The sequence below is a fragment of the Ischnura elegans genome, chromosome 9, assembly GCF_921293095.1.
Source record: "Ischnura elegans chromosome 9, ioIscEleg1.1, whole genome shotgun sequence".
Lineage (NCBI taxonomy): Eukaryota > Metazoa > Arthropoda > Insecta > Odonata > Coenagrionidae > Ischnura > Ischnura elegans.
The window spans coordinates 22,406,753-22,426,051 of record NC_060254.1 but is presented as its reverse complement, the minus strand read 5'-3'; positions in this window follow the sequence as shown (position 1 = coordinate 22,426,051).

Below are 19,299 nucleotides of genomic sequence, written 5' to 3'. Positions count from 1 at the left end.
TTTCAAAATTTATTCTTCAATGGTTGTGCATATTTTTGGCCATTGGAGTTGATCATTTCATCTTAAGTAATAACTTTTCTCTAACAATTATTCGTCGTGAAGTCGTGTCGTGAAGTCGTGTCGTGAAGTAGGCTACAGATGTAGCTACTTCACGACAATATCGAGACAAAAGACTCACTACCAGATTATTTAATGAAGAAATTTGAGTGTGAGCGACAGTGAAATTGATGCTAAGAGGTGTATCAGTGCAGCTATTAGGAATTTTTTAAACAATTACGCCAGGCGTTTAAAATAAAGTGGGAGAAAATATGAATATTTTCTTACGAAATATAATACGTGGCTTCAAAACCCATTGCTCCTGCCCAATACAGTGACAGAAAAACGTCTCAGAAATAACTTAAGTGCCGAAGCTTAGCCATCAACCTCCAAGGGAAGACCCAGAAAAGTGTTCGAACACTGCACGGATAGAGCGAAACGGACGAGAGTGCAGCCGTTGATTAGGTCTCAAACAGAGGATGAAATCGTAATCGTGTTCGCGGCCCAGTAGCTCCATTCCTCTGGGAAACGAGACGCTGCAGCTATGGTGAGAGAAGTTACCCGAACTACTCCCCGTAAGGCTAACAAAGTAAAGAAAGCCTACAAATCGCCCCCACGACCCTCAATACCATACACTGAGGAGGAGGCGCTGGCGCTTCTGATTGAAACTGGATTGACAGACTCGCGCTACACGAGGATCAGGACAAGAGCGAAGGACAGATTAAGCAGCATTTACCTGTCTTATGATGTGTTAAAATTGTCGAAAATGCAATGCTAACCTCCTAAGGAAACTTTAAAAGTAACAGAAAGGTGTGCAGAAGTCAAATTACAAGCTCATTTGGACCACACAATCGAACGTATTGCGTTGCAGTGCACTAATGAGAGAGAACTGTGAGTGTCACGCTGACCTGCATTCCCACCATGGTTAGCTGTAGAGCAAGCAGATACATAATGCCTTCCTCCCACCCCTCCCTGCATCCGGTGAGAAGAACGGTGGGAACTGCAAGCTGGCCGATGCGTCGGTGGGAAGAAGACACGACGTTGGGAGTTGGTTTGGAGACGACTTGCGGGATGGATGTATCTGAACGCGAATAAAGAGGAGTTATGGAAAAGACCGGGAATTTGTTATTAATTCCATAATTCCCTTCCTCGCGTTCCCTCTGCGGCCTCCGGCGGACCCAGGAGACTTTACAGAACTGCATTTAATATTTAAATAGGGGTGTGACGGTAGCAGTGGTCAAAGCGTATATAAACAACGCAATGAAATTTATGAGGGTGCTCAGAATCATTCACTATGGTTGTCATATCACTCGTGCCTATGGAATTATACCAAATTCATTGACTAGGGGGGAACAAAACGATACTGTGGAAAAATCCACAACCGTCGTCCAGTAAATTTTGCCGGCCATTTAAGTTTTTTTTCAGAAAGAAATTTTCCAGAAAGAAACAAAGACAATCATAAAACAAGAAATTGAACGTGTGCAAAGTGAAATAGGATCGCTTAGTGTAACCATTGTAATAGATGGAGCAAACGCGCTTGAAGGAGGAGCGGCTCTCCGCATCAAGGGAGCAGAGAATTCGGCAACTAATCCAGTGAGAAGAGATAGGGGACTGGAATCCTGCGCAGTTCCTCTGGCACTTAAGGAACCTCGCCGGAACGGCTGTCCTTGACGAGTTTCTCCGCACACGTTAGTTAATTTAGTACAGCTAGGTTTACATGTGCGAGAAATTGCGTGATATTTCTACTGAAAGTCAAAATTGCAAGTGCAAACAGGTCGGCGAGCAAGGTCATGAGCTCGGCGGCGGAGTGTGGCACTTCAACTCGAAGATCTAAAAATGAAACTTAGCTCTATCAATGTCTAGAGCTCACATTGTCGCCTGATCACACCGTGGGAGATATTTCCCGATAGTATTGTGGACGTTGGGCTGAAGTGAGGTTGTGTTGTCTCTCGAGTCTCCTGTAATTTGTTAATTGGTTTCTTGTATGCGGTGCCGTGTTGTGTTTTGTCAATGGATGAAGGGAACAAGATGGAAAAATCCCGTCGAGCAAAGTTAGAAGAAATGGTCGGACCTGGAGACAAATTCTTATTACGTTATATGAAGAAAGCGAAATATTGTGGAATGTGACACTGAAAGATTACAGAAACCGAGTGACAAAAAACAGGAAGCTTTGCGTGATATTAGCAAGAAGCTGAAAATTATTCAGACTGGAGTTCAAAGAAACTTCATAACTTACGCAGTCAATACAATTCAGAACTGAAAAAGATAAGGAAGAGAATGCCAGGGCAGTCAGCGGATGATGCATACGTGTCCAACTGGCCATACTTTGCAGCTTTGAAATTCATTTAAGTGAACGTACTTACAACATCCAGTACTTAGGTAAGTAAACATGCTATTTGTATTCAAATGTGGTAATTTTTTATGGTTCCATGAAAGGGAAAGTTTTGGTGATGCGAAATGGACGTTCATAATATGTAACATTATTGCGGTTTTCAGTTATTTTTTTTACTGAAGGGCATATTCATTTCTTATAAAATGAAAAAATACAAAAAAGCAAAAAAAACCGTGTTTTACAGACTTTTTTTACTACCACCACATTTTTCGATTGAGGTCAGCTATGCATTAAAATATTTGCACATTAAACTATCAAATTTACTACCATATGTTATTGTGCACCTTTGCATTAGTTTTTCATACTTTAGTACTCAGTAATTCAGCACTACAATGACTATTGAATAATGTGTTATACATAGATTTGTGGCCAGATGTTCAGCTAAACCACGTAATTCATTATACTATTAAATTTAACAGACACATAAAACACATTATTAAAAAGTCATTCCATGCCAACTTAACCAGAGTCCCACGAACGCAAGCTCCGCTGTTTAATGGGCTACACAGTTCGTATTTGTTTGTTTGACAGCCGCTAGATAGCGGGCAGCTTCAGAACCTAAAGAAGAGCCGCTCGTGTCATAACGTCACAGGAAGTCATTTTCAGAACCCATGTGCTCTGAGACAGCGTGAAAAATGGCTCGCTTCTGAAAGTACTTATTTTTCTCGTATTTTCATGAAGATTGTGTTGTTGTATTTTCGTAGACAATTACGTGAGTAATGATGTAATAATTATTTAGGAAGGAAATATTACATTGTCTGAATGTACATTAGAATTGTTTTTGCATGTGTAGTATACTACACATCGGGTCCTTGGATGTGAATAAATTCTTGATCACGAAATTCTGGAAAATCATGTACCAGTGCTTTTGCTGCATGTGTGCATGTTATTTTGATTATAGTAGTAGTAGAGTTTATTTTATAGGGTGCGTCGGCGGCTAAGGCCATTTTGCACCACTCACTGACTGGTATTGATAAAGGGGATTAGGCCCGTTCTGAAATTAACGTGTCAATAATTTACAAGAGGTATCATTTATATTTTATTGAAAAGTCGAGTTGAGTGTAGGAATGCTATCAGTCGGGAAATGTTTTCGGGAGTGTCTCCTAGTACCTCAGCTAGGTTGACTCCGAGGTTGTGATTCACCCGTGCAGTACGATATCTTGCACAGTCCGTCAGGATATGTCGCACTGTTAGTGGACAATCGCAATTTAAGCATTGGGGCTGTATTCTCTCTTCGGTGAAGAGGTATGAATGGGTTAATAAGCAGTGACCAATTCTTAAGCGTGTTAAAACCACTTCCTCCCTGCGGACATTTCTTATAGAGGTCTGCCACGCAGTTATTACGGGCTTAATTTCCCGAAGTTTGTTATTTTGGATTTCGAGCCATTGCGTCTTCCAATTTTGTCTAATCATACCCCTCATGGCATTCCCTAAATCTTCCGCTGGCATTAACTGAAAATCTGTATCCGGAGACCTGAGCGCATCTTTGGCTGCAGAGTCTGCTTTCTCATTCCCTGGTATGCCCACATGTCCAGGGACCCAAGCGAAGCTTATAGTGGTCCCTTTTTTACTCAGGGATAACAGAGTGCTTTGTATGTCCTGAACAATGGGGTGACAAGGAGAATAACGAGATATGGATTGGAGAGCACTGTAGGAATCTGTACAGATCATAAATGACGCAACACTGTTTTTAATGAATCGGAGAGCAATCCTAATGGCAGTGAGCTCAGCCGTAAAAATGGAACAGTACGGATGCAATTTTGCCTTAAGGACTCCATGATATGGGGATACCACAGCGCACCCACAGGCGGTATCCGATTTCGAACCGTCAGTGTATACGAACGTAGATTCGGAGTTTTCGGCGCGGAATTCCTTGAAAAGTTGTTGGTATTCTCCCGGCATAGTAGTAGATTTAGAGCAGCGAGTAAGATCAAGTCTCAAAGCTGGCCGGGGAATTAACCACGGCGGCACGTTGCTGTACCCAGTGGGGTACGTGGCGGGCAAGGTAAAATTGCGTTCTGCGATTAGGTTTCTGAAGCGAACACTTAGAGGTTTAGTGGATCTTGTCTTTCGGTTAAAAAGGTCTAAAAGCAGTGGGTGAGAAATAATGTTAAAACAGGGGTGGTTCGGCGCGGATAAAATTTTTGTGGCATAATTGCACATCAACGTCTCTCTGCGATTGACTAGGGGAGGCTCTCCTGTATCGGCGTAAATGCTCAAGACAGGGGAGGTCCTGAAGGCACCGGTTGCTAAACGCAGTCCCGTATTATGAACCGTCGAGAGCGGTTTCATGTAGGTCTCACGGGCGGATGAGTACACAATCGATCCGTAGTCTAGCCTTGAACGTACTAATGCTCGATACAGCATAAGCATTGAGGTACGATCCGCGCCCCATGTCGAATGTGACAGAAACCGTAAAATGTTCAGAACTTTGAAGCATTTGCCTCTTAGAGCTCGGAAATGTTCGCGCCAATTCAGGCGCCGGTCCAATGTCATACCCAGAAATCGGGCGTTCTCAACGTAAGGAAGCTCATTACCATTGAGATATAGGGACGGTGGGGCTTGTACACCCCGTCCTCGGTAAAAGTGAATGCATTTCGTTTTCTCAGTAGAGAAACGGAATCCATTCCTCTGAGACCAAACGGAGAGCTTATTCAGAGTCAGCTGGATCAGCCTAGAGGCATTCGTTAATTTTGATGACCTGCAGAAAATAGCGAGATCATCAACAAACAAGGAGCCCATAACTGGGGAGCGGATACACTCTGTCACATCGTTTATCGCAATGGCAAATAGGGTCACGCTCAGTACGGACCCCTGGGGTACTCCATTTTCTTGTGGATATAAGGTAGATAGATATTCACCTATTCTAACTTTAAAAACTCGGGTATACAGAAAATTTTTAATGAAAATAGGTAGATTTCCTTTAAACCCCCATTTATCAAGTGTCTTCAGAATTTTGTACCGCCAAACACGGTCATACGCTTTCTCTAAGTCGAAGAACACGCCAATTACGTTTTGCCGCAAGAGAAATGCTTCCTGAATGAAACTGTCAGTCCTGACGAGATGGTCGGAGGTTGACCTACCCCGTCGAAAGCCGCACTGGATATCCGAAAGAAGGTTCCGCCGCTCCAACCACCAAACGAGACGACGGTTGACCATTCTTTCCATCACCTTGCATACGCAGCTGGTGAGAGATATCGGTCTATAGTTGTTTGGGTCCGATCCATCTTTTCCTTGTTTAAGGATGGGTACGACTATGGACTCCCTCCAAGGGTCTGGAAAACTACCCTCTGACCAAATTTGGTTAAGGGATCGCAGCATATGGGGGAGTGCTTCTTTGGGAAGATTTCTTAGAAAAGCGTTATGCACCTTATCTATTCCTGGTGAGCCGTCACGGGATTCGAGGATGGCGGAGGTCAACTCCCACAGAGAAAAGGGGTCGTTGTAAACCTCGCCAGAGTCTCTCGGGTTAAAGGTAAGAGGTATCGTCTCATTCTGCTCTTTCAGTGTTCTAAATGGTTCGTCGTAGCTGCCGTTACGACTCGTCTCCGCAAGTCGACGTCCGAAGCACTCGCTTATTTCGGGAGGTGTCGTCAGAACTCGGTCAGTCTCCTTCAGGGATGAAATTGCAGGGTTGTGGTTAGAGCCAGAGATGCTTTTAATCTTCCTCCAGATGTTGGATATGGGAGTCCTGTGGTTTATAGAACACACAAACTCCTCCCATGAAGCTTTCTTGTCCTCCTTAACCACTTGCCGAGCTTTCGCTCTGAGGCGCCGGAAGGCGGTGAGATTTGTCGCCGTAGGATATTTGCTAAAGATTCGGAGTGCCCTCTTTCGCACCTGTATAGCTTTTGCGCACTCCTCGTTCCACCAAGGAACTGTGGGCCTGTGAGATTTGCATTTAGAACGGGGTACGGTGGAATTTGCGGCTTCTAGAATGTTATCTGTGAGTACTTTTATGTTCCCCACACCATTCACATTGTCGTCGTGGTTAAAATAAAATTTTCTTTTAAAAAGAGACCAATTGGCCTTGCGGACAACCCAATTGCTTGGTTGAGTCGGACGGTGGATAAAACCGCCACCTTTAGTAATTAGAATAGGGTAGTGGTCGCTACCGCATAAATCTTTATGTACGGACCACTCAAGCCTACGCATTAGGCCACCTGTCGAAATACTTAAGTCGATACACGAGAAGGTACCGTTGAAGCTGTTGAATCGAGTTTTTTCACCGGTGTTTAGTAAAAACAAGTTAAGGTCATTGATAAAATTTGTGACTATGTGTCCCCTTTGATTGCACTGAGTTCTTGTGCTACCCCATAGGGTGTCGTGTGCGTTGAAGTCACCCATTAAAACATAGGGCCGAGGTAACTGACGAACGAGGGATTCTAAATTAACTCGACTCACAGGTGCACCTTCCGGCAGATATACGTTGCAGAGAGTAATTGCCTCGGGTGCGTGTACTGTCACTGCAATTGCCTGCAGCGGAGTGTCCAATTGCACTCGTGAGGTGCATAGGGCCTCCCGAATAGCAATTGCCACTCCACCCTGGGCTCGCTGACCACTGGTGTCGTCAAGTCTAAAATATTTAAAACCTTTTAAAACGGTCTTGTCTGTCAGCTTAAAATGCGTCTCTTGCAGGCATATGCAGACGGGGTTATAGTCTCTAATTAAAACAACCAGCTCCTCCTTGTGCCTATAAAAACCATTCATATTCCATTGTAGAATAAAATACATGGTTTAAATTGTTAAAATAAATAAATAAATAGGTTAAAAACTGGAAATGTACGTATGTACACAATGAGCGGAGGATCAACGTTTTAACCGCTGTTTCCTCTGCTTTATCCTGGCCTGGAACACTTCTGTGTCCGAGACACAGAGGTCTTCTTCCATGGCATCATATTGTGCATCTTTAGAGGATGTGGGTGGGGGTGTTTTATCCCGCTTATTCCCAGCATCCTCAGAAGTAGATTTTGGGTTTTTCTTAGGGGAAGCCGCCTTAGAATGACTTTTCCTGTCTGTGACTTTATTAATTTGCTTTTCTGTTTTTTTTGGTTCTCGTATGGGCATCTTCGTGCTCTCAATGCGAAAATCATTATAAGTCTGAGTAGAGATGGTACATGTTGTTTTTTTAGTGGTGGTTGCCACTATTTGCGAATACGATTTTGAAAATGTTGGGGCCATCTGTGACCGGTATTTCATTCGTGCCTCGGAATAGGGGATTCTTTCCAGGGTCTTTATTTCCATTATCCTCCTTTCATCTTTCATGACGGGACAATCTCGGGAGTACGATGGATGCGTGCCCTCGCAGTTGACGCAGAAAGGCTCCGATGAACATTTCTCACCGTCATGCTTGTCCTTGCCACAGCGCGGGCAGGTGTTCTTGCCCTCACATCGCGGTGCGATGTGGCCGAATTTTTGGCATTGAAAGCAACGCATCGGGTTGGGAAAGAAAGGTCTCACAGGTACCGATTCATAGCCTAGGTAGACTTTGCTCGGGATTTTATCCAAACCGAACGTGAGGATTACCGAGGTAGTATTAATCACTTCACCGTTACGCTTCGTTGTAAGTCGTCGACAATCAATGACACCCTGGGAAGCCATCTCCTTCTTAATTTCGTCTGGTTCGACATATAGTAGGTCGTAGTGGCTGATCACACCCCTAGATGTATTTAGAGTACGGTGGATCTCGACATTGATTGGTATATCGTGCAACTTTTCTACTTTTAACAATTTTTCGGCTTGTACGTTATTGGCTGTTTCGATTAATAGGGAACCATCTCTAAGTTTCTTTACTGAGTTTGGCTCTCCTGGAATGATGGCTTGAAGTGCTTTTTTAATGAAGAAGGGAGAAACCTTTTTCAAATTTTCGCCGTCCTTGGAGCATTTCAATGACAGAAACCGTTTTGCTCTTTCGAATAACTGTTCTCCTCCGCCCGTGTCCGGGCGGGATCTCTTTGGTGGAGGAAGAATTTCAGACTCCATACTACGTTATATTTCATCCCCTGGGCTCCCCACCCACCACGGAGCCACACATTCGGGACGCCACACCGAGATTCGGTGTGGTCGCCAGGGCTACCCAAGGGACATAGGAACCTTCGAAAGGGGGTCTCTTTCGGGTTAGAACCTCCAGCGCGGGGGCCCTCCGAACCCACACGCCTTCGGCCGCCCTACGGAGACCCCCATATCTCCAGCACTAACCCGTCCTGGCGTACGCTCGGAAGGAGCCGCCAAGCTCCCCAGCCGCCAGGAGCCGATTGACCGAGCTGGGCTCTTCTCGGCCGCCCGTTTTGCGGGGAATCCAGGGCCGAAGTGGGGTGTTGAACTCCGGCCCATACCGGGTTTCCGACGCCCAGCTGGGTGCCGGAGAGCTCACCCACCAGGATCCCCTTCTCCCCCACGTACGGGTCTCCACGCACGGCAAACACGTGGGTGATTCTGGACGCCAGATCTTACGGCTACTCAGAGCAGCAGAGTCACATGCTGTCTGGACACTATCCGAGCGAGCGACGGGGTTTTTTTACGAGCTTGTCTCCTCGGTGGGCTCGGGTCCGTGGGGGCGCGACTCCCCAAAGGAAGAGATAACTCTCCTCCCCCCGTGCGGGTTTTTGATTATAGCCATTTAGAAAACCTCTTACTATTTGCATATTTATTTTGCATTACTAGTGTCAGGAGATGAAATAAGAAAAGAACTCGTGACTGAAAATGATGGAAACATCTCAAAACTGGAAGGGTTTTCCAGCGATGAAGAGGCTTAAGAGAGGTTAGCGCCTTGCCCAGATGATGTAGAGTCGTCGGAAGCATCGGAAGATGAAGCCACAGCGTGTGCCAAGACATCAACTATCAAAAAAGGTACTCGGTGGGTCCACACAGACATTTTTGAACCCCTCCAGCTCTTGAGGAGAAGCTTTGGGACGGGAAAGATATTCCCGTTCAAGGTTATTTTTATAAATATATTCCTCTTGCAAACTCCTCCTTCAACCTCTTTTTAAAATGTCTTTTCATTGTGTTCATTTTACACTGTTCAATGACAAGTTTGGTCTTTCCTTTCTTTCAATTGAGTATATTGTCTTTTTTTCTTTCATAATTTTTCAGAGCATAAGAATTATTGTCAATTATGTTTATGTGATATGGGCGTCTAATTATTTTAATGGGAAAACGCCCGTCAATCTGAACTTTTGAAGTGTATTATGGGTTAGGACTATGCATGATATGTGGATAAGTGCTCAGGTTTTACCTAATATGTGCTGAAGGGTATATTTCGACAGTGATAACTAGTGGGGACGAAATTTCATGTGCTGTATTCTTGTTTATTATTGTGCTTGGTGTTATTTTTTATTTTATTTCTTTTTTGCACGTGCCTAAGAAATTGGTTTCATTGTGTTTCATCCCCCCCCCCCCCAAATTTTAAAATTTCCATGTATGTAAATTTTAAAATTTGGCCTATGGCCTATGACCTGAGTTCTTCTCTTTCCTCCTGTACTTTTCCCTTCCCGTCTATAAGACATGCCTGCGTAGGCATTCCTTCTTCCACCCACTCCCGCCCACTTCCCCCCTTTCCTCTTGCACCTCCTTACCTATAGAGTCAGCAGCGTACTTTGTACCTAAACGCGCGATGCACTGACGACATCGGGAGCCAATGAGGGCTTCGAACCACGTCACGAGGGGGACGCCGAGAGACCGAGGTACTGTTGGCGCGCGGCAGTCGCGCGCGAGATGTAATCAGGAGTGAACGCAATAAACGCTATCCACCGTTAGTCTGACTGTCATTGCCCTTGGTTCCCTTCCTTCCTTCAGCCGAATCCGTTGATCGCCGCCCCTGGCGTTACAGTGCGCAAAAATAAAAGAGAATTACCACCGGATAAAGTTAATGTATGATAGAGAGTAGAAAATGGCAGCTTATTCTGCTTTAGAAGAATATAGCTCTGGTTTCGTACCTCCCAAAAAAACAAATAATGTCATCCTTTTATCAACAATGCACAACAGAATTTCTATCGACAAATCCACAGGAAATAAAAGGAAACCGGAAATATTGACCTTTTCCAATTCAACTAATGGAGGGGTAGACACATTAGATGAAATGTGCAGCACCTATTGTACCAACAGAAACACCAGGTGACGGCCAATGACTGTTTTCTTTCATTTGCTAAACACTGCTGGTATCAAAGCATTCATTATGTTTAGGTATACCAATCCCAATTCAAAATTGCGGAGAAGTTTTCTTCGTGAGATATCTCGATCCTTAATTTTACCATACATTAAAAGGAGATCAAAAATAAACACGATTCCCAGAGAGCTGAGAAGAAAAGTTGAGAAATAATGAGTCTGATTGTGAGGAAAAGAAAGAGAAAAGAAAGAGGAAACAAAGAAAAAAGTTGGAAGATGCGTTCTTTATCCTAGAAGTAAAGATATAAAAACAAAAATTTGATGTGAATTATGTTAGAAATTAATGTGTGGTAAGCATTTGTTGAAAATTTGCAGTGAATGCTTGAAGTACATAGATGGTATACATGAATCATTTTCAACTATCTTTCAATTCAATAAAACTTTTCAATAGCATGAAACTGGACAGTTGTTGAAGATTGTAGACTGAATTAGTTAACCCTTCTAATGTTGCATGGCAATTGTGAGAGGAGTAATTCAATAGCTAAAGGCAATCGTAGAGTCATCGAAAATTTTTCCTCAAGAATACATTTAGGGAAATCGATTAATTATTGGCAAGTAGGTAGTATTTACCTATGGCAAACAGAAGTTGATGTTAAATTTTTGTTAATAAACGAATATCACATATATAATGAGATACAGTGATAGATTTTTATAAAATCATATGCCATGTATGTTTATCTCAATAGGGTTTCAAGATGCCTATTATGTGCCAATTACCCTGAGAGCACACGAAAAATGGCCGACATATAATATCTGTCAGTCGACTGATAACTTAAAAAATGGAAGTTCAACGTAAACCATGAATATATACGACGTATACTGTGGTTACAGGAATGATTATTACTAGGAATGCTCCCAATGATTGCGTGCTTTTAAACAGTGGGAAATTAGCAATTGTAGTGAACTTCTTGAAGTATTCTCCCAACATTCATGTGGTGGTAAAGGTATTCAAATACATCATTTCCAATGATGAAAAAGAGACCAACACAGGGTGCGTCGACGGCTAGGTCATTCTGCACCACTGTTCAGTCATTCGATTCATATTGTTTATTGAGAGGGTCGTATATGCGTAATTTATTTACATAAAATAAGTAAGAACTTAGATATTTCGCTAATCAGACGAATTTCCTTGAGAAATAATATTACATTATTCAAATTAGTAGCGTAGGCTCCTAGAAGGGATTCAAGGTCCCCCTATATTGTACCGTATCCGGTCGTCACGGTATTTGTCACAAACTAAGGATACGTCGGATACTTAAGGGGCACCTACACTCATCACACTGGGAAGTTTGCTTCTCTTCGGTAAAGAGAAAGGCAATATCCTTAGCCGTGTACTTACTACTTCCTCCCTTCGATTGTTCCTGGCGGAGAAGGGCCAAGCTGACGTTGTCGCCTTGATGCTTCGTAGTTTATTATCGTTCAGAGTCCTCCACGACTCCCTCCACTGTTCAAGTACAGCTTTTCTTACTGACGCTCACAGGTCTTCGTATGGAACTCCCCTTGATGTATACTCTTCGTCACTAAGAGCTTTCTCGGCCACGACGTCCGCTTTTTGTTCCCAGATATGCCCGCGTGTCCCGGAACCCATAGAAAACAAACATTTACTCCCTTTCTCGTGATAGCAGCGTAGAGTGAATATCTTGAACAATTGGGTGCATCGGTGAGAAGTTAGTAATAGATTGTCGTGAGCTAAGTGAGTCGGTGCAAACGACGAAAGAGCCATCATTGTCACTTAAAGCTTCCAAAGCCATCTTAATTGCGAAAAGTTTCGCTGCTAGGACACAACACAGAGGATGTAATTTCGCCTTCATGGCTCCATGGAGAGGGTACGCTGCACATGCACAGGCGGGGTTGCACTTTGATTCGTCAGTGCAAATGGGGATGAAGTTGGATTGGTTCCACCGAAACAAAAAACTGACGCTGGTATTCCGAAGGGGTAGTGGCGGATTTTGGTCGAGATCGTAAAACTGTATGAACAATAGGAGTGGGAGTCAAAATAGGTCCGTGGGTAGAGTACGCAACAGGGTATACCTCGGGTAAATGTAAATCACATCCGAGAATAAAATAGTTAAAACAAATACTTAAGGGTCTCGTTGCCCTAGTCCTTCGATTAAAAACAGGGTTTAAAAAGTATGTTGTGCTTCAACGTACCATGGGCAAAACCCACTTCAAAACACGCGCCACCACGTGATTTCCCCCACTCCCCTCACACCACGAACCTTCCCCAACCCTTCCCATCACACGCGTCACCACGTGTCCTAGCGGTGCGCCCTCATTGGCCGGTGGGCGGCCAGGATCGGGTATATAAGGCGGTGCCCGATACCATGGAAAGCAGTCACACTGGTCAGATGGGTCTAGGCTGCTGCCGCTGGCGGAATTCCAGCTGGTGCCGCTGGGAGTTCCAAACTGGGAGTTCCAAACCGCCCTGCGCCAACCGGCGACTACACTGTCAATCGCCCTGCGCCAGCCGGCGGCAACACCGCATACAGGTGCCGACCACTCGGCCGTCGAGGACGCCAATCGGCGCTGTCCGGCCACCATCACCATCTCGTTGCTGCCAGCGACAACTCATCTTGCCGCCATTGCAACTGCGACAAGCAGCAATCCCACAGCGGAACAGACACCGCAGATAGGTACCTTCCGTCGCTAAAAGGGCACAACTGGACAATGCAGTTGAAGACTTCACCTATCTAATCCAAAACTTCCTTAAGTCTGACTCCATACCAGCAAAACCGGAGGCCATGGCTGGCGAATGCCTACCCGCAATAATACAAGATATTATCCGGAAACGCAATGCTGCCAGAAGGCTCTGGCAACGAACGTTCCTTCCAGGAGACCATAATCTATACCGAGCTTTAAAAAACCGCGCCACCTCCCCGCTCCGCGGATACAACTCTAAGAATTGGGATTCAATGATAGAAGCCCTATCCCATTAGGACCATTCAGTCTGGGAACTTGCCAGGAATCTGAAAGGAAAGCGCAGTCAACCCAAACCACTCACAAGACAAGGCATCATAGCAGTATCTGACGCTTCCAAAGCCTGCCTTTTTGCAGACCACCTGGCTCAAACATTTCAAAATCATCTCACCTCTACCCTCGAAGCAGACGCTACAACAGCATCCAATTCTCTTCAGGAAAGGCCGTCACCACCTTTTCCTGTCATACCTCCTGCTGAAGTGCATGAAATCATAACCAAACTCAAGCAACGCTCTGCAGCGGGTCCAGACAAGATCTCAAACCGAGCTATTAGGAACCTTCATCCTAAAGCCATCGAACGTCTTAGAACCCTGCTTAACGCCTGCTTCCTACTCTCCCACTTCCCTCAACCTTGGCGCTTAGCCAAATTCATCATGATTCCAAAGCCCGATAAGCCGCTAAACGACCCAAACAACTACCAGCCAATTAGTCTACTCAAATGTATAGGTAAAATCCTGGAATGAACCATTTTAAACCGGTTGAGCAGAGAAATAGAAGATGCATAACTACTCCGACCAGAACAAACCGGCTTCCGGCAGCACCATTCAACCACGCACCAAGTAACTCGTCTAGCGGAATACATAACTTTTGGATTCAACATCAACAAACAAACCCATGGGGTGCTCTTGGATCTGCATAAATCATTTGACCAGGTCTGGCACTTCGGAATAATAACTCTCCAATCTACCGATATCTATCTACATTCAAAAACTGCTCTCCTTCCTAGCAAACCGATCCTTCCACGTAACCGTCAACTCCGCCTGTTCCCCAACCAAACCAATCACTTCAGGTGTACCCCAAGGCTTCACCCATCCTCTTCATCCTTTTCATAAACGACCTGCCAATCAACCCCAAAACTGAAACCTTTCTGTATGCTGATGACGCGGCTATACTATCCCGATCATTTAACCCAAACGTCGCAACAAAAAACGTCCACGAACACCTCAATGAAGTAAAAATCGGGATGTACACCTGGAAGTTCAGCATCAATGCCAACAAATGTAACGCCATAACATTTGCCAGGAAGGCGAAATACAAGAATGTCACGAAAAGCCGCTATGGAATGGAAACAATTCCTGACTCAAAAGAAGTCAAATTTCTAGGAGTAATGCTTGACTAAAAGCTCTCATGGAACGATCATGTAGCTTATGCTACGAAGAAAACACAAGCAGCAATAAAATCACTAAACCCACTGCTCAACAGAAGAAGTCGGATGACAGTATACTTATCCATGATTCGTCCTCTACTCACTTACGGCTACCCAGCATGGGAAAATACCTCGTACACCAACCTAAATAAAATATGCATCATACAAAACAAAATCCTTAGACGGATTGTCAATGCTCCATGGTTTGTCAGGAATTACTACATAGCCAGCAATCTGAATATCCCTCCCCTCGGGAAACACCTTGAGGAAGAACACCTAATATCGCACAAACTCAATCACACTATACACCAAACTACAAGCACACCGCTTAATAATACGCCCTATGGAGAAAACCGCCAAAACATCAACCAACACACAAAAGATTAGCAGCCACGGCTGAACATCGTCACATATGTGCATCAGCACAGTCCAACTGCCTGCCTGCCATGGAAAGCAGTGTGGAGGAGGCAGCCTTAGGGAACTAAGCCGATTGACACCCTCGTCGGTATTTCTTCCTCTTTGGGAGCCTTAGGGAAAGAAGCCGATCGACACCCTCGTCGATCTTTCTACCCTTTTGGAGGGAACCTTACGGAAAGAAGTCGACTGACACCTTCGTCGGTCTTTCTTCCATTTTGGAGGGAACCTTACGGAAAGAAGCCGATTGACACCCTCGTCGGTCTTTCTACCCTTTTGGAGGGAACCATACGGAAAAAAGCCGATTGACAATCTAATCTCTTCGGTCTGTCTTCCTTTTTGGATGGAACCTTAGGGAAAGAAGCCGATTGACACCCTCGTCGGTCTTTCTTACCAAACTGGTTTAGACGTTTCGTCCCCTGCCTCAACCGGATGCCCCGGCCATCGCAGGCGGAACGGAGACGCAGTCGCGCCCGCCGTGACCGTCAGGAGCGCGCACACCGTCCCGAGGGGTCCCCGCCACGGACACCCCCGCATCCGGACAACGCCCACCGGAGTCCATCCCCTACGGAGGCGGATTATTGGGCCAGGCTGCAGGAGCTGGGGCGGAGCCCGTGGCCGGCCCTCAGCCCCCTGACGCCGCCCTAACACCTACGGAGCCTGGACCCGCCTCCTACGCCGCAGACTCCATAGCTGCCGTGGAACAGCGGAGACTCCCGTGTACCCCAGGACCCACGCCCGGAGCAACACCGGACCACCTGCCGGGCACGGCACCAGGAAGCAGGACGGAGTCCTTGCCCGCACTTCAGTCCGTTATCACCGCTCATTAAGCTGCATCCCCTGGACTCCCTACTGTCCCCGTACCTGGATCTGCCCGCACCGCCCCCACGCCATCAAGATCCCCGGGTCTCCAGGATCTGACCGCGCAGGTTCGTGTTGCTCTAACCACTGCGTAAGACCTTGCAGGGCATTCTCCTCCAGGTGAACCGGGATCCTCGCACCTCACTGCCACCTGCCTCGAGTACGGCTGCCATATACTCTGTTAGGCCCCGCGTATCCCGGTCTATCGCCCACACTTCTTTTTAAACTTGCAATTTCTAAGTCTCTTCCTTTTTTTATGTTGATCATCACCGACCCGATTTCTCTTTTCATAACAGCCATCACAACAGCTTGAAATTGAGTATTTCAATTGTAATCGGAAGGTGTCAAGTGCCACTCGAATAGCAATCGCTACTCCGCCTCGGGCTCGATGGCCACTGGTGTCGTCGAGTCTAAAAACGTTAAAACCTTTTAAAATCCCCTTGTCTAAGATTTTAAAATGCATCCCTTGGATACAAAAATGAAAAAAAAATAAAATCACGAATTAAATTGGGGGTTAAATCAGAATTTAAATGTCAAGCTCCTCTTTATGCCGATAGAAACCATTACAGTTCTACAGCATGGTAAAAGCCAATGAAAATCGTAAAAAATTGAAATAAATAGTTTAAAAAATAAGTTGAAAACTGCCAGAGGGAGATCTAACGCGTATTGGGTCTCCTTTCCTTGGCTTTCGCCCAGATTATTTTCAACTCGGAGATATATTCATCTTCTATTGATTCCGGTTGGCTGCGTGTAGCCGAACTAGATGGACCGGAGGACAGAATTTCCACGCCTGCTTTGCGTGGCCCCGATGGTGGTTGGGGTTTGGTTCTCTTGGAATAACCCGGACTGGGGTCATTTTTTCTGGCGGTGTTGTTTTTAGTCGCCGGTTTAGATGCCTTATTCCGCTAGGCTTGTTTATTATGACATAGATTCTTAGTTCTTTCCCTTCCTGTGTTTGGATTACTATTCCTCGCACTATCCACAAGGAAAGCGTAGGAGCGGGAGAATGTAGGCGCGATAAGAGATGTATTTTTCTGGCTTCATGATACGGCAGCTTTTCCACGGTCTTCATCTTAATTATTATCTTCTCGTCTCTCATCTTGGGGCAATCACGAGAATATACGGGATGTGGACCCTCGCAATTGACGCAAGAAGGCTCCGAGGTGCAGGCTACACCTTCGCACTTTTCTTTGCCTTGCCCTCGTATCTTGTAGCGATGTGGCCGAAACTCTGGCATCGAAAGGAACGCATGGGACTGGGGATGAATGGCCGGGCGGAAACCGATTCACATGCCACTAAGACCTTGTCAGGGAGATTATCGCGATAGAAAATGAGGGTGACGGAAGTGTTATTAACCAGCTCGCCGTTCCTTTTCGTCTTCAATCGGCAAAAGTCAATTACGCCCTGAGACGCTATCTCTCTCTTCGTCTTCCGACACGTAGAACAAACCGTAGTGGGTGACGACTCCCCGACAGGTATGAAGTGTACGGCGCACCTGGACCTCGAAAGGGATGTCGTTGATTTTTTTCATTTGCCGTAGTTTTTTGCCTAATGTTCCGTATGATGTTTTAATTAAAGCGTCCCATCTCTACATTTTTCTGATTCTAAGTCACCGGTCAACGCTTCTGAGAGAACTCGTCCTATAAGAAACCTTAATCAGGGTCTCGCCATCATTTGCACATTTGGAGAACTTACAATATCCCCAGCCCGTTTTCGGACGGGATCTTTTGGAGGAAATAAATTAGTATCCATAAAGAAACAAATTCTATCCCTTCGTTCCCCACTCACCACGGAATCACAGATTCGGGACGACACACCGCGATCCGGGTTATCCAACGGATATAGCGCCTTCGAGTGAAGGAGGGGAGTCTTTCGGGTTGAAACCTACAGCGCAAGGGCCCTACAAACCCGCACGCCTTTGGCCGTCCTACGAAGACCCCCGTATCTCCAGAGCTCGCCACCGACTCGTACCGTTTTACCGGTAAGACCTTAAAAGAGCCCCTGAAGGCGGTTCCCCGATGGCGGTCCCCCGCCGCCGGCCGTGCAGCTAGCCGATCGACCAGACTGACTAGGTACAGGACGCCCGTTTCGCGACAAATCCAGAGCCAAAGTGGGATATTGAACTCCGGCCCATACCGGGTTTCCGACGCCCGGCTGGGTGACGGAAAACTCACCCACCAGGATCCCCTTCTTCCTCACGTACGGGTCTCCACACACGGCAAACACGTGGGTGAACCTAGATGCCAGATGTTACGGCTACTCAGAACAGCAGTCAGTTTGTGTCTGGACACTATCCGAGCGTAAGAAGTTTTTTTAACGAGGTTGTCTCCCCAGTGGGCTCGGGTCTGTGGAGGTGCTGCTCCCCAGAGAAAGAGATCACCCTCTTCTACCCGTGTGGAGCCTATGATTTGTTTCAGCTCCAGAAAGCCAGCTCTTACCCACATGAGCATCGCTAAAATTGGGATGAAAATGGGGGACTAGTTTTGGCAGACTGGAGCAAGGAGGAAGAGGATCCATTTTAAGACCCTTACTGAGCTGATACTTCAAAGACCATCATGATCAATTAAGTCATTTATTGCAACCCTGTGCTTTCAATTCATTCCTGTTGCCCCTGACAAAATTTCATAGTGCTTTTGACGATTAATATTGGGGCAACAGAAATGCATTTTCAGCAATTCTGACATGAGTTTGAAGCCATCATGACATATTTGTGGAGTGCTGAAGACATGCTTGTGCAGCACTCAATCTACCTCCTCCTGACACCCATTTGCAGGTTATCTGACATGGAAGGGAAGTTACAGAGTGCTGGACATGCTGCAGCAGTGCCTTCACCACAGCTGCAGTGCTGCTGCAATCAGAAGGATAGTGGTGCCTTCATAAATTATCTGTCTGGTCTTCAACTTCGAGCAGGTGATGAAATATTAGTGAGTACCCAATAAGGGGAATGTGAAAGTGAAACAAGTGACAAACTGGTAAACTTAAAGAGGAAGAAGGTGAAAGAGATTTAACTACTCTACCTGCATTCAATTCAAACTTGACCAACACTGAATCCACTAGTCTATCTCACCTCTGCAACTGTCATTGACAACATTACTACAAATGTTGCCTTGGAGGCTGTGAAAACCAATGTTAATATTTCTGACACTTCCCATTGATCTCACTTTTACTCTAAATCTGTCTCATATTGCTAAAACACTATACAAAAGAGACTTTTGTGATGAGAATATGGCTACCTTCGTTGAAATGCTTCTTTCTCATGATTGGTTACCTGTTTACCATATGTTTTCCAAAGGTGACAGTTCCCATTATT